At 45.3% G+C, this 22,930-nt stretch overlaps 2 protein-coding genes and 1 long non-coding RNA gene across 6 annotated transcripts in view; 2 read left to right on the top strand and 1 right to left on the bottom strand.

Moving 5' to 3' along the window:
- The window catches only part of LOC110013798 (gastrula zinc finger protein XlCGF28.1), a 989,290-nt gene that overhangs the window by 823,850 nt on the left and 142,510 nt on the right, over positions 1–22,930 (top strand). The window lies entirely within an intron of this gene.
- The window catches only part of LOC101169839 (NLR family CARD domain-containing protein 3), a 1,010,604-nt gene that overhangs the window by 976,459 nt on the left and 11,215 nt on the right, over positions 1–22,930 (bottom strand). The gene's annotated exons all lie outside the window — the stretch shown is intronic.
- On the top strand, positions 8,809–10,247 carry LOC111948772. Its single transcript, XR_002874765.1, has 3 exons — positions 8,809–8,844; positions 9,637–9,810; positions 10,125–10,247. It is a non-coding gene; the product is annotated as an uncharacterized LOC111948772 (long non-coding RNA).

Genomic DNA, 22,930 nt, shown 5'->3' with positions numbered 1-22,930 from the left:
TGGCGATGAGTGATGATCCTGGAGCTCATCAGAAGGTCTGGTCGGGTGATGAGTAGAGTGGACACAGCTGTGATTAATCAGTGGCCAAGCAGAGAGGGGAGGGGAAGAGCTGACAGAGGCACCATGACAGTACCCCCCCCTCAATGACCGCCTCAGGGCGGTCCAGGACGGTGATCAGGATGGGCCCGGAAAAAATCCTCAATGAGGGACGGGTCCAGAATGAGAGAGCGGGATACCCATGATCGCTCCTCAGGACCATAACCCTCCCAATCAACCAGGAACTGGTTTCTGCGGCCCAGGATGTCCAGAATACGGCTAACCATGACGACCGCGGCGCCGTCGATGACCCGGGCGGGCGCAGGGGAAGTCGACGGCGGGCACAGAGGACTGTCCTGTACGGGTTTGATTCGGGAGACGTGAAATGAGGGGTGTACCTTGAGCGCTCGTGGCAAACGGAGTCGGACACAGGTAGGATTGACGATCCTGTCAATGACGTAGGGTCCGATGTACCGTGGAGCCAGTTTCTGGGAGTTGGCTTGGATGGGTATGTTGCGAGCGGAGAGCCATACCCTCTGACCAGGCTGGTAAGTGGGTCCCACCACCCTGTGTCAATTGGCGATGCGGCAGTTGCTCTCCTTGGTGCGGAGGAGAGCAGCTGTGGTTTGTTGCCAGATGCGTTGGCAATGCTGGAGATGTTCCTGGACAGATGGCACAGCCAAATCGAGTTCCTGGGACGGAAACAGAGGTGGTGAGTACCCGAGGGCGGCTTCGAAAGGTGACACGCCAGTAGCGGAGGATGAGTGGGTATTGTGGGCATACTGAATCCAGACCAAATACTGGGACCAGTCACTGTCGTTCTGTGCTGCCAGGCAACGCAAAGCTGCCTCCAGTTCCTGGTTGGCCCTCTCTGCTTGACCGTTGGACTGGGGGTGATAACCGGAAGTGAGGCTGACCGTGGCCCCTAAGGCGGAGCAGAAGGCCTTCCAAACTTGAGAGATGAACTGAGGGCCATGGTCAGAAACAATGTCCAGGGGAATGCCGTGATGCCGGAACACCTGATTAACCAGGACTTAAGCGGTTTCCGTGGCCGAGGGGAACTGGGCAAGGGGAATGAAGTGAGCCATTTTTGAAAACCAATCAACGACAGTGAGGATGACAGAATTACCCTGAGAAGGGGGCAAACTGGTGACGAAGTCCAAGCCAATGTGTGACCAGGGATGGCTGGGGGTAGGTAATGGTTGAAGTAGTCCTGCCGGCGCTGAATTGGATGACTTAGAGCGGGCGCAGGTGGTACAGGCAGCCACAAACTCTCGAACATCCTTGTCCATAGAAGGCCAGAAAAATCTTCTACGGAGGAGATTGAGGGTTCTCTGGACGCCGCCGTGGCAGGACACCCGAGAGGTGTGTCCCCAGGATATTACTTCCGACCTGAGAGAGGTAGGGACACACAAAGTGCCATTAGGGCAGGGGGCATGATCGGGTTCCTCACCTTGAACTTGGAGGACTCGATTTTCAATGTCCCAGGTGAGGGCGCCCACGATGCAGGTTGAAGGGATGACTGTGGAAGTGGTAGGTTCAGTAGAGCAAAATTTGCGGGACAGGGGGTCGGGCTTGACGTTGCGGGTTCCGGGTCTGTAGGTGATCGTGAATTGAAATCTGTCAAAGAATAAACACCAACGAGCCTGTCGGGAATTTGGCCTCTTCACGGTCCTCAGGTAAGCCAGATTCTTGTGATCCGTCCAAACGATGAAAGGATGTTCTGCCCCCTCCAGCCAGTGTCGCCATTCTTCAAGAGCCAACTTTATCGCCAGCAGTTCCCGGTTCCCAACGTCGTAGTTCTGCTCAGCTGAAGATAACTTTTTGGAGAAGAAGGCACATGGTTTAAGTTTACCTGACTCTTTATCCTTTTGTGATAAGACAGCTCCAACTCCAGAATCCGAGGCATCCACCCCCAAGATGAATTGGCGTGAGGGGTCAGGTTGAATCAGTATGGGGCCTGTGACAAAAAGTTCTTTGAGACGGTCGAAGGCATTTTGAGCATCAGGATTCCACATGAAACTGTGTTTGGTGGATGTGAGGCGAGTAAGGGGCGCGGCTATACTGATATAATTTCGTTTAAACCGCCTGTAGAAATTGGCAAAACCTAAAAATTGTTGGAGTTTTTTTCGGTTATCTGGGGGTTCCCAATTGGTCACAGCCTCAATTTTGGAGGGGTCGAGTCGAATGCGACCAGCCTCTATGATGTAACCCAAGAACTGTACAGTGTGAACATGAAATTTGCATTTCTCAAACTTTACGTAAAGTTGGTTTTCAAGAAGTCTGTTGAGTACTTGGCGCACATGTTGTTCATGCTGAGTTCGATTACTGGAATAGATGAGGATGTCATGTAAATATATGAAAACGAAGCGATTCAAGAAGTCTCTGAGGACATCGTTCACCAGTCTCTGGAAGACGACAGGAGCATTGGTAAGCCCGAAGGGCATCACCAGATATTCATAATGTCCCAAAAGGGTGTTGAATGCTGTCTTCCACTCGTCACCCTCCTTGACGCAGACCAGGTGGTAGGCATTACGTAGATCCAATTTCGTGAAGACCCGGGCTTCCTGTACAGAGTCGAACACAGAGGAGATGAGAGGTAACGAGTACTTATCTTTGATCGTCATTTGATTGAGTTCCCGATAGTCAATGCAGGGGCAGAGAGATTTATCCTTTTTCTCCACGAAGAAGAAGCCAGCTCCCACAGTGGAAGACGAGGGACGGATGTGACCCAGGGACAGCGCCTCCTGCATGTAACTCTCCATGGAGAGTATTTCAGGTCCGGAGAGATGAAATAATCTGCCTTTAGGAAGGGAAGCACCAGGTAGCAAGTTGATGGCGCAATCGTAGGGGCGATGGGGGGGGTAAAGCGCTGGCTTTGGCTTTACAGAATACGTCTTGTAGATCATGATAACAAGGAGGAATTTTTTCTAGATCCACCTTGCAGGAAGGTTCGGTGGAATAACGGTGAGTGGAGGGTATAGCGGACGAGAGGCAGTTAGCGAGACAGTAGGCAATCCAATTAGTAATTTGACCAAGGCTCCAATTGAATTGGGGGTTGTGCAGTTTTAACCATGAGAACCCTAGGACGATAGGAGTGTGAGCGGATTGCGTGATGAGAAATTGAATGGTTTCCCTGTGATTACCAGACGTGAGTAGCTGAACGGGTTTGGTGCGGTGCGTGATCCGGGAGAGGTGTTGACCTCCTAAGCCTGAGTCCTCGATGGGAATTTCCAAGGGTTCTGTGGGGAGACAAAGTTTAGAAACAAGATCTTGATCGAAAAGACTCTGTTTGGCTCCAGAGTCAATCAGGGGTTTGGCACAATGGATTTCGGATTTCCAGCATTGCTTGACAGGGATGAACATAAAATTCATGGTAACATGATTGGAATTGGAATTGGAATTGTAGTAAGGAGCCGCCACAGGCTTCAACGTTGCCTAGAAACGGCTCCGGTTGTAGCCGGAAGTTTTCCGGAGTGTCGGCGGAACCGGAAGTAGCGATGTTGCTGGAAAATGGAGCGGAGTTAGCATATCGTCCGGTTAGCTCAGTAAAAGTTGTGTGGTACCTTTGATACGTGAGAGAATGTCCTCTTGAACAGTAGTGATACGGGTAATGGCACTGTAGAGAAGTTCCAGGAATAATCCTTGCTGGGAGACCGTCAGACGAGGATCTTCCGGGTCAGCTGGGTCGGGAGTTTGGCCAGTTCGTTCTGTCTAGATACACTACACTTGGCAGACCCAGATGCTGGAACCCGGAAGGAGGACAGGAGGAGGATGAAGGTAAGTAATGGAATTTAGTTATTTCCGGAGGTAAAGTGGTTTAGTTGTGGCAGTAGGGTGGCGTGGTAGGAGAGCCGTCGAGGTTTCCGGAGCGTGACTTGCAGTTCGGTGGTGACACGCGATGAGAGGGAAGCTCCGGCTGCGGTTCTTGACGTGGTTGGAGGTTCGGCTGTGGCTCGGGCTTGAGGCTTGGCGTTTGGATGAAGCTCTGTGGAGAGGTTTGTAGCTTCGGGGGAAGTTCTGCTCAGTTTGTAGCTGATTCAGGGCGTCCACTCGCAAGCAGAGAGGGGAGGGGGAGGAGCTGACAGAGGCACCATGACACTTCAGCTGATATCAGCTCGGTGAAAGTTGAGGTCAAGTTGTCTGCAGGTCAAAGACTCTGCTGTTGTTACGTCAGACTTATGGAGAGAGCGATGAATCTAGGCGTCATATTTCTTGAACATATATGAGTCTTTGATTAATCACTCTATGTTGTTTCATACGACAGTGATCAGACACTTCTCAAAGTCCTTCATGGTGTTCACAACCAGAACCTTGGACAGGTCCGGTGGATCGAATGGTTTGACGTAAATTCTGCAGCCTTTAACCCAAGTGTTCTCAATCTGCTTACGCTTTCTGTGAAGCCGTGCATGTTTGGCGATTTCAGCATTCCTTCTGGTCAGATGGTCATTCATATAAGCAGTAGATCTTTTCAGATTTCTTCTTTGATTCATCAGAGCTAGCTTGTGTTTTTGATTCACAAACCTGATGAGGATCGTTGGTTTATCCGTCTCCTTTCTCCTGGGGAGCGGGTGGCAGGTCTCAATGGTGTTGAGATCCAGGGAAATCCCTTTAGACGTGAGAAATGACTCCACTTGTCGTTCCAGAGACTCTGCACCGCTCTGGGTTTCAGCACTGCTAGTTACGCTAGCGCTATTAGCACTAGCAGTGCTAGCTCCAGCTGTGTTCAGCTTTGCCCGAGGTTTGATCGGTAATCCAGTAAGAATGACATTATTCATCCTTACTTGTTGTTCCACATCGTCCAGTCTTTTCTCCAGAATGTCGACCCGGTTTTCTCGTTGCTCGTTTTGAGCCCAAAATCTTCGGAACTCTTCCATCAGTTCAGTCAGTGGAGTTAGCTTAGCTCTCACTTGTTCCATAGACGGATACAACACAGCTTGGAGATCTTCAATAGACTTTTTAAGGTCTTCGTTGTTCTGGCATTTCTTGGGAGTCATGGTCAGCTCTCTCTTTTGGAGAAAATCAACTTTTTAAGTCATTTGAAGATAGTTGTATAGCCGCAGAGAGCCACACACGCGTGCTGCTGTAACCCGGAACCGGAAAAAAAAAAGAAAAGAAAATCATTTTCCTCTGGTCTAAATGAGAATCAATAATCCAGTTGACTGTAACTCAGATTCATCTGTGAGTCAGAATGAATGTTGGAATTATTGCTTTTCTGAAAACCACAGCATTCATGATGCATTTATGATCTGAGATGATCTAAATCCAAAAGAACTCAAACACCACAATGAAAGAAACTCACTTTTAATAAAACCAGTGTTCAGGATCCATCAGAAACTCACAAATGGATCTGGATCTGAAACCAACTGTGTGTCCTTCAGGAGTGACCGGTCAAAGGATGTTATTATTTAATTTCAATCAGCAGCATCAGTATCTTCATCATCATCAGGTGCGGAGAGATGAGCTGTATGTAAACGTACTTTCTCACATTTCTATATTCATCTGTGCAGCAGTGAGTGTTGGAGCTTTTCCACAAACACAGAATAGATCTTGTAGATTTTACTGAGTGTTTGCAGGACACCAGTGGGTCCAGTTGGATCTGATTGTTGCTGATTCTCCACAGACTGGACCAGCAGAGCTCAGAGACTCCCAGTGGTCCGTCTGTCCAGCAGCATCAAACACAGCTGGACTCCATCTTTCTGGTCTGTACATGAACAACAACTACTTTTCCATCATTCTGTCCACAGTCGTCTCCATGCTGCACTTTGGACACCAGTGGACTGTCAGTGTGTCCAACATGGAGCTGATGTTTGGCTCCATGACTTCACTCTGATTGGCTCATTCATCTGGAATTCTGTTGCAGCTGCTGGAGGACAACATTGTCACTTTTGTCAAGAAGGAGCTGAAGAAGATCCAGAAGCATCTGAGTCAGAGGAAGGATGAAGAGGAGCTGAAGGATGAAGATGAAGAACAGAGGAGCAGCAGAGAGTCACTGATGAAGATCACAGTGAACTTCCTGAGGAGAATGAAGCAGGAGCAGCTGGCTGATCGATTGCAGATTGGTAAGAGGATTTCTCTGAAGGTTTCAGTTGCTGATAAATGAAGATTTACTGATGTCTGAACACATGGAACCACAGGGATTCAAACCCTCATCATTCAGGGCTGCAGAGAGTTGATTTACTGTTTGTTGTCTTCATTCAGGATCTTTTGCTGCAGTTTGTCGACATAAAGTCCAATCTGGTCTGAAGAAGAAGTTCCAGTGTGTGTTTGAGGGGATCACTAAAGCAGGAAGCCCAACCCTTCTGAATGAGATCTACACAGAGCTCTTCATCACAGAGGGAGGAAGAGGAGAGCTGAATGAAGAACATGAGGTCAGACAGATTGAAGCAGCTTCCAGGAAAGCAGACAGAGCAGAAACAAGCATCAGTCAATCAGAGCTCTTCCAACTCCCAGTTGGAAGACAAGAACCAATCAGAACCGTGATGACTAAGAGAGTGGCTGGCATCGGGAAAACAGTCTTAACACAGAAGTTCACTCTGGACTGGGCTGAAGGCAAAGCCCACCAGAACCTCCACTTCATATTTCCATTCACTTTCAGAGAGCTGAATGTGCTGAAAGAGGAGAAGTTTAGCTTGGTGGAACTTGTTCATCACTTCTTCCCTGAAACCAAAGAAGCAGGAATCTGCAGCTTCAAACATTTCCAGGTCCTCTTCATCTTTGATGGTCTGGATGAGTGTCGACTTCCTCTGGACTTCCACAAGACTTGGATCCTAAATGACCCTAGAAAGTCCACCTCATTGGCTAATCTGCTGACAAACCTCATCAGGGGGAACCTGCTTCCCTCTGCTCGCCTCTGGATAACCACACGACCTGCAGCAGCCAATCAGATCCCTGCTGTGTCTGTTGACATGGTGACAGAGGTCAGAGGGTTCAATGATCCACAGAAGGAGGAGTACTTCAGGAAGAGGTTCAGAGATGAAGAGCAGGCCATCAGGATCATCTCCCACATCCAGAGATCCAGAAGCCTCCACATCATGTGCCACATCCCAGTCTTCTGCTGGATCACTGCTACAGTTCTGGAGGATCTGCTGAAGAGCAGAGAGGGAGGAAAGCTGCCCAAGAGCCTGACTGAGATGTACATCCACTTCCTGGTAGTTCAGGCCAAAGTCAAGAAGGTCAAGTATGATGGAGGAGCTGAGACAGATCCTCACTGGAGTCCAGAGAGCAGGAAGATGATGGAGTCTCTGGGAAAACTGGCTTTTGAGCAGCTGCAGAAAGGAAACCTGATCTTCTATGAATCCGACCTGACAGAGTGTGGCATCGATATCAGAGCAGCCTCAGTGTACTCAGGAGTGTTCACACAGATCTTTAGAGAGGAGAGAGGCCTGTACCAGGACATGGTATTCTGCTTCATCCATCTGAGTGTTCAGGAGTTTCTGGCTGCTCTTCATGTCCACCTGACCTTCGTCACCTCTGGACTCAACCTCATGGAGGAAGAACAGAAGAAAAAATCCAAAGTCCTTAAACTTAAACCAAGTGGTCCAGTCCAGTTCTACCAGAGTGCTGTGGAAAAGGCCTTACAGAGTCGAAACGGACAGCTGGACTTGTTCCTCCGCTTCCTCCTGGGTCTTTCACTGCAGACCAATCAGAGTCTCTTACAAGATATGCTGATTCAAACAGGAAGTAGCTCACAGACCAATCAGGAAACAGTCCAGTTCATAAAGGAGAAGATCAGTGAGGATCTACCTGCAGAGAAAAGCATCAACCTGTTCCACTGTCTGAATGAACTGAATGATGGTTCTCTAGTGGAGGAGATCCAGCAGTCCCTGAGGTCAGGACGTCTCTCCACAGATAAACTGTCTCCTGCTCAGTGGTCTGCTCTGGCCTTCATCTTACTGTCATCAGAGGAAGATCTGGAAGAGTTTGACCTGCAGAAATACTCTGCTTCAGAGGAGGCTCTTCTGAGGCTGCTGCCAGTGATCAAAGCCTCCAACAAAGCTCTGTAAGAACTCTCAGGAAAATCACCTTCAGTCAACAAATGAATCTGAGTGGAAAGCCAATGTTTTAATAACTAATGTCTGTCTTTGTTTTTTCAGACTGAGTCGCTGTAATCTGTCAGACAGAAGCTGCATAGCTCTGTCGTCAGTTCTCAGGTCTCAGTCCTCCAGACTTGGAGATCTGGACCTGAGTTACAACAAGCTGCAGGATTCAGGAGTGAAGCTGCTGTCAGGTGGACTAAAGAGTCCATACTGTAAACTGGAGACTCTCAGGTCAGATTTCATCCAAATGTTGATTCTCTACAACAAGTTTGTCTGTTTTTCTCTGTTTCAGGAGAAAGTCTCAGATAGATGTCAGTGCAGAGGAAACAGCAGAGGACTGTTGCATAGAAGTAAAAAAAAAAAACAACAACATTCTGCTTGAGTTAAAAATCCTGTTTTTTCCTTATCTGATGGTTACAAATGTTATCCTGTGTTTTTGCACCAGACTAAACAGAAGATCCCAAGTCCATCCAGGTGTTTGTATCTGGGAGAAGTTCATGTTCACTGTGTTCTTTGAAAGAAAACATGAATCAGTCACAGAACTGCAAATTTAAATGGACAAAGAGTTTTAACACACTTTTCTGTCTGATTTCAGGTTCATGGACTGCAGTTTGTCACAGATCAGCTGCGAAGTTATGGTCTCAGCTCTGAATAAAAACCCGTCCAATCTGACAGAACTGGACCTGAGCTACAACAACCTGCAGGATTCAGGATTTCTTCATCTGTGTGATTTTCTGGAGAATCCAGACTGCAGACTGCAGACTCTGAGGTCAGACTCCATGTTTCAGTTGTGTTCAGATCAATATGATGACAAAGTTGTGTTGACCCACAGTGAGCAGAAATCTCCAGATTCTGATCTGCAGCAGCATCTTCCTGCAGCTGCTTGTTCTCTTCAAAGATCTGCAGAAGAACTTCTTCTTTTCTTCCTGCAGCTGCTTGTTTCAAAGCTGTCTGCTGACATTTGTGCTCCACAAAGTTCTGCTTGCAGCCATCAGCTCTTCTTTGTGTCCTGCTGTGTTTTAGCTGATGCACCTGAGAGTCCAGCGGCTGATGTTTGTGAGCAGACAGTGACAGAGTCATGCTGCAGCTGGATGCTGCTCTCACAGACACATCCTCCACAAACATCCTCACCTTTTCATCCACAAACCTCATCACATCATCCATCAAAGCTCCCAGCAGCTTCTAACTCTTCATTCAGAGCTGAAGTCATGGATCAGGGATCAATGTCCAACATTTGCTGCTGACTCTTCCTCATCACTTCCTTCTTCTCTCTGCTTTGATCTGTTGGAGCTGGAAGTCTCTGGCTTGAAGGGCTGCAGCAGAGAAGGACTGGAAGATCATCTCCTGAAAACTGGATGCAGCCACAGGCTGATGTTTGACTTTCACACATCTGGACTTCTTTACTGTCGCAGCTGCATGTTGCCCTGAATGTTTCTTCCTTCCTGAATGTTGGACTTTTTCTAAACTTTCTGATCTTCTTCAGCTCTGAACTCTTTAGAAGAACTAAAGGTTGAAAAACATGAACTTTGTCTTTAAACTCAACTCTTTGTTCTGGATTCAGATTGGAGCGCTGCAATTTGTCAAAGACCAGCTGTGCTGCTCTGGTCTCAGCTCTGAAGTCTAACCCGTCCCACCTGACAGAACTGGACCTGAGATACAACAACCTTCAGTCTTCAGATGTTCAGCAGCTTCAGGATCTGGTGGAGAGTCCAAACTCCAAACTGCAGACTCTGAGGTCAGTAGAGGGTTGGAGTCAGTCCAGCTGCTTCCAGATGTTTGGTCCTAAAGTTAGTCTGAGAGCAAAGATGCAGAGTTTCCTGTGAAGCTGCAGCTTCTCAGTGAAGCTCTGAGGAGAATGATGACAGGCTTCAGGACAACAGTCAGCCAATCAGAGCAGCAGAAGCTCCAACAGGTGAAGATGACAGGAAGCTGCTGCTCTGAACAGGACTGAAGCTCCTGCTGCTCTTTCTGCTGCTGTGCTGCATCACTGACTGACAGACCAAGACCAGAAGACACTCCTTCATCTCTCTCTCTGCTTTTTCTTTGCAGATGGGGCTGGTGAGTCTGATGTTCCTCCTGGAGGAGCAGAGAGGAGCAGCAGCAGCAGCTGGTCTGCAGAGATGTTGTGACTGGACGGTGTTCCTGGGAGGTGGAGAGCAGAGTGATGGAGGAATCAGAGGAAGTGGAGATGAGTGTCAGAGCTGCAGCAGGAACTGATCTGAGATCATCTCCACTGTCTCTCTCAGCATCAAGTGGACAGTTATTGTGCTGCAGCTCCCTCGGTGGACTGATGGAGAACTGCACTTCATCTTCCTATTTCTTTCTGTTTTTTTACTTGTTCTATCCAACAACTAAGCAAACAGTTTTTATAGTATATATTTCATTTTATTTTCTTTAACAGAGGGAAGAGAGAGGGGGAAAATGTGAAAGGGGGGCATAAAAAAGGGAGAATGGGAGAAACTAGGGAGACACAAGTGCAGAGTTGCTAATTTGAGAAGGTTATGATTTTAAGATTATGAATTTATGAATTTAAGCTTTGTAACCTTTATACTAGATCCGCTGGAAAGACAAATGTTACATTCAAGAGTGAATTTTGACACTAAGATAAGTGGAAGGTATCTGTCCAATTCAGATATACTGTGGGTTAGGAGGTGGAATAATGCAGACAGGGAGCAGTGTGCCAGTGTGCACTTGCATGTGGGGGTGGAGATACATGCAAGCTGCCAAAGTGAACCAAGCAATCATAAGGGGAACCAGATCCTCCTTAGCATGACCGGCCAGACCAGGAGGGAGAGGGAGACCTCCAGACAAATAGCACCCCAGTGGGACCCATGCAGCCCGAAAGTAGGCAATCCTGGTCTGAGGGCCCCAAGGCGCCAGGACAGCTGCGCTCTGCTGAACTGGGCGGCAGCCATCAGGGACATAGAACACCAGACACCGAGATGCGGGCCAAGGGTGAAGCCAGGACCCAGAGGGCCCAGGAGCCCCCCACCACCCTGGAGCCTCTTCACTGCAGGCCAGCCTTGGCGCCCGGCCCAAGCGACCCAAAGATCACTACGCAACCATAAACTCCACCCTTATCCCCCCACATTACACAACCATCTATAGCCCCCTCACCCAACATCTTGCTCAACCCCTCCTCTTCTATTTGCCCCCAGTGCCCTCCCCACTTTGCAAAAGCGAGGTTGAGCCCCAGAGGGTCCCGGCAAGGTAGCCCCCAGGCCTGTCCCCACCCATGCATTCTCAGACACACACACACATTATTCTTTGTTGCTCCCTGCTCCACGTCACCACGCAGTAACCCCCGCTGGCTGACCAACCCCCCAGTACCGTATGCTCGGCCACTGCCCTGGCCAACGGGATCCGCACACGCCAGGCCACCCTGAGAGGACCAGGTGGGTGAAGACCCCCCCCCCCCCACACACACACACCTATGTACTGTGGTGTGGGTGTGCAGCGTCCCGGGGTCCCTCTGTGTGTAGAGTGTATGTGCTGTGTGTGTTGTAACCAACATGCAGTGTGGTGTCTAAAATGAAAAGTTAAAATTGGGGGGCGGACCGGTGAGAGATGAGCCCGGATGTTTCACTGCTTCCCCCTCCACCAGAACCTAGATTAATCAAGGTGTCTGATATGCGAGTAAAAGTGGAATGGAAGTCCAACCCGTCCCACCTGACAGAACTGGACCTGAACTACTACCCATCCAATTCCAGGGAGTCCTACATACGTTTGTGCCAAATTTGTTTGGGTGGGAACAGGAAAGAGCAGGCGGATGGGCACAACCGGGGGGAGAAAGCTCCCAGAATCACAAGCCCCCCCCCCGGCCACATCCCACACCACAGCAGCCAGCCACCCAACACGGCCCTTGGCCGTTGTTACCGTCTGGCAGCCACTGCCCGCCCTGCACCCAAAAGACGCCTACCAAGGAACCCCGGCATCAATGCTAGCCAGCCAACTGCACCAGCCCCCCGCACCTACCATAGCCCTCCGGACCAGCCAGGACCCGGCAAAAACCCATCACCATCCCACCCCTACTAGGTGATGTGATTAATCAGCTGTAAGCAGGGAGAGACTGAAGCCGACAGATTTTGTGTGTAGATTATTTTTGGATTTCTAGTTTACGAGGATAGTTTTCTTTGCGAGACATAAAGCGGTGAGAACAATGTGTGCCTTGCTGGTTTCTATGTTAATGTTATTAAGGTCACCTAGTAAACAGAGTTTGGGACATGAAGGGACCTCATATTTAAACCATACTGATATATCCTTACAGACCTTATACCAGAATGTTTGGACAGGTGAACAGAACCAAAGGGCGTGCATATGGTCGTCTCTATGCTGTTACCTGTGCACTGTGTGCATGTTTGCTGAAAATGTTGTGACCCCTTTGTTTTTCCATGAAGTAAAGTGAATCATGTTTTTGTTTGGTAAGATGTTAAGGTTGTTCCAAATGGAGGTGAGTTTGCATGGAAATATTGTGAAGTTATATTTTTTTGAGAAAATTCCATCAGGTTTTTAGATATGAGCTGATGTTCAAACTTCGGAAGCACTTATGATGTTTAATTTTGGAACTGAAAAAAGGCAAATTAGAAATATCTAGGTTATCACAGAGAGTGTGCTCTACATCTATCTAACATTCATCTAGTAGGAGTGGGATTATATAATGTCGCTTCTTCCCACTCCTATTTAAGCAATAAATCAATTTCTACTTGACTTTAGTTAATGATCACTGTATTTAATTAAGCAAATATGATTTAAGTAACTTTTTTTTGGTTTGATTTTCTGTCTTTTTATGTATGCAGTTCAACATTTCTGCAATGAATTTGTAACACTTTCTTTAACGGTACAGTACTTACAGTGTACTTAAGTGGTATTTACATGGTACTTATAGTGTAACTACTGGGTACTTAGAGGGTATTTATATGGTACTTTCAATTATATTTACTGGGTACGTACATGGTACTTTTTCAGAATCAGAATCAGTACCTTTATTGCCATTGTACATGGTTTTACAATGAAATTGCAGCAGCCTTGAAGTAATGAAGTTAAATAAATTAAAATAGAAATAGAAATTGAAATACTGTATTCGGAAAATAAAATAGAAATAGAAATACTGTATTCACATCTCCAATAAAAATGTACAATATGTACCAAAACGGTTAAATATTAAATACGTATGGACGAAATAGAATGGAATGGGTTGAGTTGCTGTGAGCGCAGTATAATAAATATTATGAGTTATTGCACAGAGACTCAGTTATTGCACAAAAGTCAGGATATTGCACACGTGTGTAGTAGTCAATAGTTTAGCATTGTAAAAAGTCAGAGTGGGGTGTAGTTGATGGAAGTATGTGTTTTCCGTTGGGTGATTGTCTGTGGAAAAAAGCTGTTCCTTTGTCTGTTTGTCCTGGTTCTGATGGACCTGTACCTTCTGCCAGAGGGCAGCAGTTCAAACAGAGGGAAAGCAGGATGGGTGGAGTCTTTGATGATGTTAGTCACCCTGCTGAGGCATCTGACTGGTAGATATCCTTCAGTGAGGGGAGGGGGCAGCTGATGATCCTCTGCGCTGTCTTTACCACCCTCTGCAGGCTCTGCCGTTCTGCTTCAGTGCAGTGGGAGAACCACACTGTGATACAGTATGACAGGATGCTCTCGTTGGTTGAGCGGTAGAAGATTACCAGCAGCTCCTGGTTCACATTGTTCTTCCTGAGTTTTCTCAGTGTACTGAGATGGTGGTGCCCAGGAGGGTGAAGCTGTGGACCCTCTCCACACAGATTCTGTTGATGTAGAGTGGGGGTGGATCTGCTTGGTTCTCCCGAAAATCCAGGATGATCTCCTTGGTCTTGAAGGTGTTCAGGATGTCTACTCGGTACTCTCTGTGTATTTATGTGGTACTATTTGGTCCATACTCATGTGGTACCTACTGGGTATTTTTTAATATAATTACTGGATATTTACATGTTGTGCGGTTGAGCGGGTCGTCCAATGATCGAAGGGTCGGCGGTTCGATCCCCGCTCCCACCAGCCCAAAATGTCGTTGTGTCCTTGGGCAAGACACTTCACCCTCCTTGCCTCCAGTGTGGCTCCACTGGTGTGTGAATGTGCATGAATGTCCAGGTGATGGTCAGAGGGGCCGTAGGCGCGAACTGGCAGCCACGCCTCTGTCAGTCTGCGCCAGGGCAGCTGTGGCTACAACCATAGCTTACCATGACACCAAGTATGAATGAGGAGTGAATGAATAATGGACACAATGTAAGCGCTTTGAGTGTCTGGAAAAGCGCAGATAAAATCCAATCCATTATTTCATAATTATTAAATAAAGTACCTTGAATTTAAGATTGCACCTATATGTTTCATCGTTTTTACCATGAATTTACCACAGAAACTACCCCTAAGGTGCAATGAAACTGGACTGTAAAAGAAAGTCAGCCCTATTTCCACAGCAATAAATTGCAGCAGCTGTGTCACAGAACGAACTAAATGGGCTAATGACCAGGAGCCTCATTTATAAATGTTGCGTACGCACAAAAGAAGGCGTACGCCACTGTCTACGCAATAGATGATATTTATAAAAAGCAAACTTGACGGGAAAATGTGCGGTCCTTCACGCAAGCTCTGACCCAGGCGTACGCACAAAAACGGGTGAAATGAGAAACGGCGACACCGTCGGCAGATGGAAGAAACACGTGAAAGTGAAAATGACAATACTGCCTCTCAGAAATTACATGAAGACTTCACAAAGCAAGTCTTACAATTAACAGCCTACACCAGGGGTCGGGAACCTATGGCTCGCGAGCCATATATGGCTCTTTTGATGGTCACATGTGGCTCGCAGACAAATCTTTAATTATAGTTTTTTTTTTTCATTAGACCAGTCCTTCTCGGGCGCAATGCGATGCCAGAGGCGCGCAGTAGTAGCAGTGCTTAGAGAGAGAAATCTGCGCCAGCGCTATCAGTTACTATTATCTATTATTTCACAGAGTTTGTACCAGCTGGAAACTTGTGAATTGACGTGCCTAAAACTGCGCGCTCCCGTCTCTGAGAAAGAGCGCGCAGATGCGGGGACGGGATGTGTGAGGGAGAAAGCAGAGGGTGGGGGGACAGCAGGTGAATCGCGCAGGGATTATAAAAACGTAAAACCCGCTGCCCGTCACTCACTGTGGCGTGTGAGTGTGTGTTTGGCTCCCCGTCTGCATGTGAGCAGTCTTTCTCACATCTACAGAACATTCAGACCTACGATCACGTTTAAAGTTTCAACGCCTGCACGAAGCAGAAACTCACCACGGATCAACCAGACTAGACCATCAGCAAAACTACCACGAGAAATACTCATCATTTATTAGCAACAGAATAACAATGTTATTAAAAAGAATCCACAGACTTATTGTACTTTAAAAATGTTGAAATTAAATCAAATGCACATATTCATTTGTATATTTAGTTTTAAAGAAATTGTCGCGGACTGAGTTGGATGGCTGTTGGGCCGCGTTAAAAGTTCTGGAGTTCATTGAACGCGTCAAGCAGAGATCTGATTGGCTCTCAGTTCTGTCGCTCAGCCTGTTGTTAGGTAGTTTGGACCAATGGGGTTCAGCTATGGGCCGAATAAGGGAAATGGGAGGGCTGCAGCGGTAGCAGGGGAATATAAAGTTGGGAGAAGCGCTCTCTCTCGTCTCGGCGGGAGAGATTCAGGAGTTGCTGAATTAATTGTACGGCGTTTGTTGCGGTCTGCAGTAATCGGAATAAAGAACTTTAAAAGAGGTTAAGTCTCCGTGCCTCAGTGTGGGGAAGGGACACTACATTATTGTATGGCTCTTTCGAAATTACATTTCAAAATATGTGGCATTTATGGCTCTCTTGGCCAAAAAGGTTCCCGACCCCTGGCCTACACTAACACCCGTTTGATCGATCAGCAGTGAAACAAACAAAATAAAAATCAAACAAAAATTACAACACAAATTCAAATGAACACTTATTTGCAAAAGAAAAGTGAAATATGATCTGCAATATTGGCATGTTGTGCAATTCATCCTCATAAACGAAATAATGTACAAAACTGATATTCTCGTCAATGTGTCCGTCTGGCGGAGCAGATATAGTCAAAGTCAAAGTCAAAGTCAGCTTTGTTGTCAAATATGCTGCATCTGTAAGACATACAGCATAGATGAAATTGCTTTCCTCTCACCCCACAGTGCAAGCAGTATATAAAATAATAAGATAAAAAGATAAAGCCAAAAGAAAAGCCAAAAAACACTGAAAGTAGGGGAGAGAGCAGCCGCTGCGTGTGCACGCGCCGCCAGATGCGTGCGAATCAGACAGACAGACAGACAGACAGACAGACGGACGTATTAATTGTCCACTGGGGAAAGTTGTTTTCATAGTAAAACATTTCTTCGTAAGCTACGGACTTATGGTATTCATGCATATGCCTTTAGTTTGTTTCATTTTTGATAAAACCATGTATGGCGTATGTCTCAACCATTCAGAAAGCAACAAGAAATTAAAGCCGCAAGCGGCGTTGTATGGCCCGCAGACGCAACCCGCCTTCCACGCCCAACTCTACGCACTACCGCGGCCCTCTCCCCCCTCACCGCCCACAAATTAAAAGCTAATCAAGGCTGGATTTGCTCATAATGCTAACTATGTTAACTATGCTAATGTGACTAAAAGTCCTAGCATAGCGATCAGCATAATCAACTCTCTCAGAAAAACACATTGCCTAAAATGCTAATTATGCTGACTATGCTAGCTATGCTAATGTGGCTAAAAGTGCTAGCATAGCAATCAGCATCTTCAACTGACTCAAAAAAACACATTTCCTAAAATGCTAATTATGCTAACTATGCTAGCTATGCTAATGTGGCTAAAAGTGCTAGCATAGCGATCAGCATCATCAACTGACTCAGAAAAACACATTACCTAAAATGCTAATTATGCTAACTATGCTAACTATGCTAATGTGGCTAAAAGTGCTAGCATAGCAATCAGCATCTTCAACTGACTCAGAAAAACACATTACCTAAAATGCTAATTATGCTAACTATGCTAACTATGCTAATGTGGCTAAAATTGCTAGCATAGCGATCAGCATCATCAACTGACTCAGAAAAACACATTCCTCCATTGGTGAGAGCTATATGTCATAAGTTGCTAAAAAGCCCACTTTTTCCAAAATGGCGGCTTTTCTGTTGATTTTATCTCCATAGCAACCATTTTATGTTTTGGTCCCCTCGGGAGGACGAACAGATTGACGTCAGTTTCGGACAAATCGGTAAAAGTAAACTTTTTGTCGTCCTTAGCAACAGTGGTTTTATGCTAACCACGCCCACATTCCTTATATGTCCATATCCAGTGTTTTTCAATGTATTCAGTTTCAGGCATTAATGCATGCATTCAATTTTCACTGTATTGTATTGAAATGCATGGGAGTTATAACAGTGTGCCACTTTGCTAGCTTGCCACGCGCACGCCGTTCAAAATCTACAACTTCTAATTCCAACATTTTTTACACAGTAGCTTGCCATTGATGCCCAAAAAGTTTTGAGACGATCCAAGAAAATTCCAACGACAAGTTTACGTTTGAATCTGGTGGTTAAGGTGTTTTTTATAGAAAATTCAAGATGGCCGCCTTTTCCCGAGGTCAAAGGTCGACGAAACTCCAAAGGTGATCGTAGACTTACGCTAGGGACATGCGAGTCAAATTTCGTGAAAATCGCTCGAAAAAAAGTTCATTTTTCCATATCGTGTAAAAACGCGAAAAACTCAAAATGGCAGATTTTGGCACAAAATGGCCGCCAAACCGTAGGTCGTGTGGCCATCACGTAATGATTTCAAAACTTTCTTTGGATATACCCGACAAAGTTATCTGGGTTTCGTTAGCCGATTCTTAAAAATAAAATCCGAAAAAATTTTTTTTTGCCGAGTCAGCACTATTTTTTTGCGACGGTTTTTTGTTTACAACGGCCACATTCCTTTATCGATTTTGTCGTATGTGACATCGTTTTGTTCAGTGTGGGCCAGGGTATCGCATATTTCAGTTTCAGGCTATTCCGATAAAATATGTGCGAGCTAGCTAAAATGGCGACGGTTGCGAATTCGCCACGCGCACGCGTTTCAAATTCTACAACTTCTAATTCCAACATTTTGTCCACAGTAGCTTGCCATTGATGCCTGAGAAGTTTCAAAAAGATCGATAAAAATCCCTAGGACGAGTTTTCGTTTGTATACGTTACTAAAGGTGCTTTTTTATGAAAATTCAAGATGGCCGCCCCTTCCCAAGGTCAAAGGTCAACGAAACTTTTTTGGTTATTGTAGAATCAGGGTCTTGGCATGTGTGTGCAATTTCGTGACAATCGCATAAACAAAAGTGTCGTTTTCCCATATTGTCAAAAAACACGAAAATCGCCATTTCTCTGAGTTCGCCACAAAATGGCCGCCAAGCTGTAGGTCGTGTGGCCATCCCATAATGATTTCAAATCTTCTTTGGGATATCTCCAACACGCGTGTTTTGGGTTCGTAACTGTATTCCAAAATATTTTTTTTTGGCCCCATAAGCGATTTTCGGCCCATTCATTTTTTTTACGAGAACGCTCGCCGTGATGTCATCGTCGTGGGGGGGTTGACGTTTTCTATGCCGAAAATTCATTTTCAATTTATCCCAGATGTGTGCCAATTTTGGTGAGTTTTCGGGTATGTGGCGGGGGTCAAATTTGAGCTCAAAGACGCCGTTAGAAACGAGAAGAATAATTAAAGCCGCAAGCGGCGTTGTATGGCCCGCAGACGCAACCCGCCTTCCACGCCCAACTCTACGCACTACCGCGGCCCTCTCCGCCCACAAATTAAAAGCTAATCAAGGCTGGATTTGCTCATAATGCTAACTATGCTAACTATGCTAATGTGACTAAAAGTCCTAGAATAGCGATCAGCATAATCAACTCTCTCAGAAAAACACATTTCCTAAAATGCTAATTATGCTAACTATGCTAGCTATGCTAATGTGCCTAAATGAGCTAGCATTGCGATTAGCATCATCAACTGACTCAAAAAAACACATTTCCTAAAATGCTAATTATGCTAACTATGCTAGCTATGCTAATGTGGCTAAAAGTGCTAGCATAGCGATCAGCATCATCAACTGACTCAGAAAAACACATTACCTAAAATGCTAATTATGCTAACTATGCTAACTATGCTAATGTGGCTAAAAGTGCTAGCATAGCAATCAGCATCTTCAACTGACTCAGAAAAACACATAACCTAAAATGCTAATTATGCTAACTATGCTAGCTATGCTAACATAGCTAAAAGTGCTAGCATAGCGATCAGCATCATCAACTGACTCAGAAAAACACATTCCTCCATTGGTGAGAGTTATATGTCATAAGTTGCTAAAAAGCCCACTTTTTCCAAAATGGCGGCTTTTCTGTTGATTTTATCTCCATAGCAACCATTTTATGTTTTGGTCCCCTCGGGAGGACGAACAGATTGACGTCAGTTTCGGAGAAATCGGTAAAAGTAAACTTTTTGTCGTCCTTAGCAACAGTGGTTTTATGCTAACCACGCCCACATTCCTTATATGTCCATATCCAGTGTTTTTCAATGTATTCAGTTTCAGGCATTAATGCATGCATTCAATTTTCACTGTATTGTATTGAAATGCATGGGAGTTATAACAATGCGCCACTTTGCTAGCTTGCCACGCGCACGCCGTTCAAAATCTACAACTTCTAATTCCAACATTTTTTACACAGTAGCTTGCCATTGATGCCCAAAAATTTTTTAGACGATCGAAGAAAATTCCAACGACAAGTTTACGTTTGAATCTGGTGGTTAAGGTGTTTTTTTATAGACAATTCAAGATGGCCGCCTTTTCCCGAGGTCAAAGGTCGACGAAACTCCAAAGGTGATTGTAGACTTACGCTAGGGACATGCGAGTCAAATTTCGTGAAAATCGCTCGAAAAAAAGTTCATTTTTCCATATCGTGTAAAAACGCGAAAAACTCAAAATGGCAGATTTTGGCACAAAATGGCCGCCAAACCGTAGGTCGTGTGGCCATCACGTAATGATTTCAAAACTTTCTTTGGATATACCCGACAAAGTTATCTGGGTTTCGTTAGCCGATTCTTAAAAATAAAATCCGAAAAAAATTTTTTTGCCGAGTCAGCACTTTTTTTTGCGACGGTTTTTTGTTTACCACGGCCACATTCCTTTATCGATTTTGTCGTATGTGACATCGTTTTGTTCAGTGTGGGCCAGGGTATCGCATATTTCAGTTTAAGGCTATTCCGATAAAATATGTGCGAGCTAGCTAAAATGGCGACGGTTGCGAATTCGCCACGCGCACGCGTTTCAAATTCTACAACTTCTAATTCCAACATTTTGTCCACAGTAGCTTGCCATTGATGCCTGAGAAGTTTCAAAAAGATCGATAAAAATCCCTAGGACGAGTTTTCGTTTGTATACGTTACTAAAGGTGCTTTTTTATAAAAATTCAAGATGGCCGCCCCTTCCCAAGGTCAAAGGTCAACGAAACTTCTTTGGTTATTGTAGAATCAGGGTCTTGGCATGTGTGTGCAATTTCGTGACAATCGCATAAACAAAAGTGTCGTTTTCCCATATTGTCAAAAAACACGAAAATCGCCATTTCTCTGAGTTCGCCACAAAATGGCCGCCAAGCTGTAGGTCGTGTGGCCATCCCATAATGATTTCAAATCTTCTTTGGGATATCTCCAACACGCGTGTTTTGGTTTCGTAACTGTATTCCAAAATATTTTTTTTTGGCCCCATAAGCGATTTTCGGCCCATTCATTTTTTTTACGGGATCGCTCGCCGTGATGTCATCGACTTCGGGGGGGTGGCGTTCTCTTTGCCGAAAATTCATTTTCAATTTATCCCAGGTGTGTGCCAATTTTGGTGAGTTTTCGGGTATGTGGCGGGGGTCAAAATTAAGCTCAAAGACGCCGTTAGTGTGCAAGAAGAATAATAATAATTAAAGCCGCAAGCGGCGTTGTATGGCCCGCAGACGCAACCCGACTTCCACGCCCAAATCTACGCACCACCGCCCTCACCGCCCTCACCGCCCTCAGCCCCCACTTTTGATGAAGGCTAGTCAAAACTGCATATGCTAATTATGCTAACTATGCTAGCTATACTAATGTGGCTAAAAATGCTAGCATAGCGATCAGCATCATCAACTGACTCAGAAAAACACATTACCTAAAATGCTAATTATGCTAGCTATGCTAATGTGGCTAAAAGTGTTAGCATAGCGATCAGCATCATCAACTGACTCAGAAAAACACATTACCTAAAATGCTAATTATGCTAACTATGCTAGCTATGCTAATGTGGCTAAAAGTGCTAGCATAGCGATCAGCATCATCAACTGACTCAGAAAAACACATTACCTAAAATGCTAATTATGCTAAATATGCTAGCTATGCTAATGTGGCTAAAAGTGCTACCATAGCGATCAGCATCATCAACTTACTCAGAAAAACACATTACTAAAAATGCTAATTATGCTAACTATGCTAGCTATGCTAATGTGGCTAAAAGTGCTACCATAGCGATCAGCATCATCAACTTACTCAGAAAAACACATTACTAAAAATGCTAATTATGCTAACTATGCTAGCTATGCTAATGTGGCTAAAAGTGCTAGCATAGCTATCGGCATCATCAACTGACTCAGAAAAACACATTCCTCCATTGGTGAGAGCTATATGCCATAAGTTGATAAAAAACCCACTTTTTCCAAAATTGTGGCTTTTCTGTTAATTTTATCTCCATAGCAACCATTTTATGTTTCGGTCCCCTTGGGAGGACGAACAGATTGACGTCAGTTTCGGACAAATCGATAAAAGTAAACTTTTTGTTGTCCTTAGCAACAGTGGTTTTATGCTAACCACGCCCACATTCCTTATATGTCCAGATCCAGTGTTTTTCAATGTATTCAGTTTCAGGCATTAATGCATGCATTCAATTTTCACTGTATTGTATTGAAATGCATGGGAATTATAACACTGCGCCACTTTGCTAGCTTGCCACGCGCACGCCATTCAAAATCTACAACTTCTAATTCCAACATTTTTTCCACAGTAGCTTGCCATTGATGCCCAAAAAGTTTCGAGACGATCGATGAAAATTCCAACGACAAGTTTACGTTTGAATCCGGTGGTAAAGGTGTTTTTTATAGAAAATTCAAGATGGCCGCCTTTTCCCGAGGTCAAAGGTCGACGAAACTCCAGAGGTGATTGTAGACTTACGCTAGGGACATGCGCGTCAAATTTCGTGAAAATCGCTCGAAAAAAAGTTCATTTTTCCATATTGTGTAAAATCGCGAAAAACTCAAAATGGCAGATTTTGGCACAAAATGGCCGCCAAACCGTGGGTCGTGTCGCCATTACGTAATGATTTCAAAACTTTCTTTGGATATACCCGACAAAGTTATCTGGGTTTCGCTAGCCGATTCTTAAAAAAAAAATCCGAAATTTTTTTTTTTAGCCGAGTCAGCACTTTTTTTTGCGATCGTTTTTTGTTTACCACGGCCACATTCCTTTATGGATTTTGTCGTATGTGACATCATTTTGTTCAGTGTGGGCCAGGGTATCGCATATTTCAGTTTCAGGCTATTCCGATAAAATATGTGCGAGCTAGCTAAAATGGCGACGGTTGCGAATTCGCCACGCGCACGCGTTTCAAATTCTACAACTTCTAATTCCAACATTTTGTCCACAGTAGCTTGCCATTGATGCCCGAGAAGTTTCAAAAAGATTGATAAAAATCCCTAGGACGAGTTTTCGTTTGTATCCGTTACTAAAGGTGCTTTTTTATGAAAATTCAAGATGGCCGCCCCTTGCCA

This window comes from Oryzias latipes, chromosome 2 (genome assembly GCF_002234675.1).
Source record: "Oryzias latipes chromosome 2, ASM223467v1".
NCBI classification, from domain to species: domain Eukaryota; kingdom Metazoa; phylum Chordata; class Actinopteri; order Beloniformes; family Adrianichthyidae; genus Oryzias; species Oryzias latipes.
Note: the sequence above shows the minus strand (reverse complement) of the source record. Positions and strands in the feature narration are given on the sequence as shown.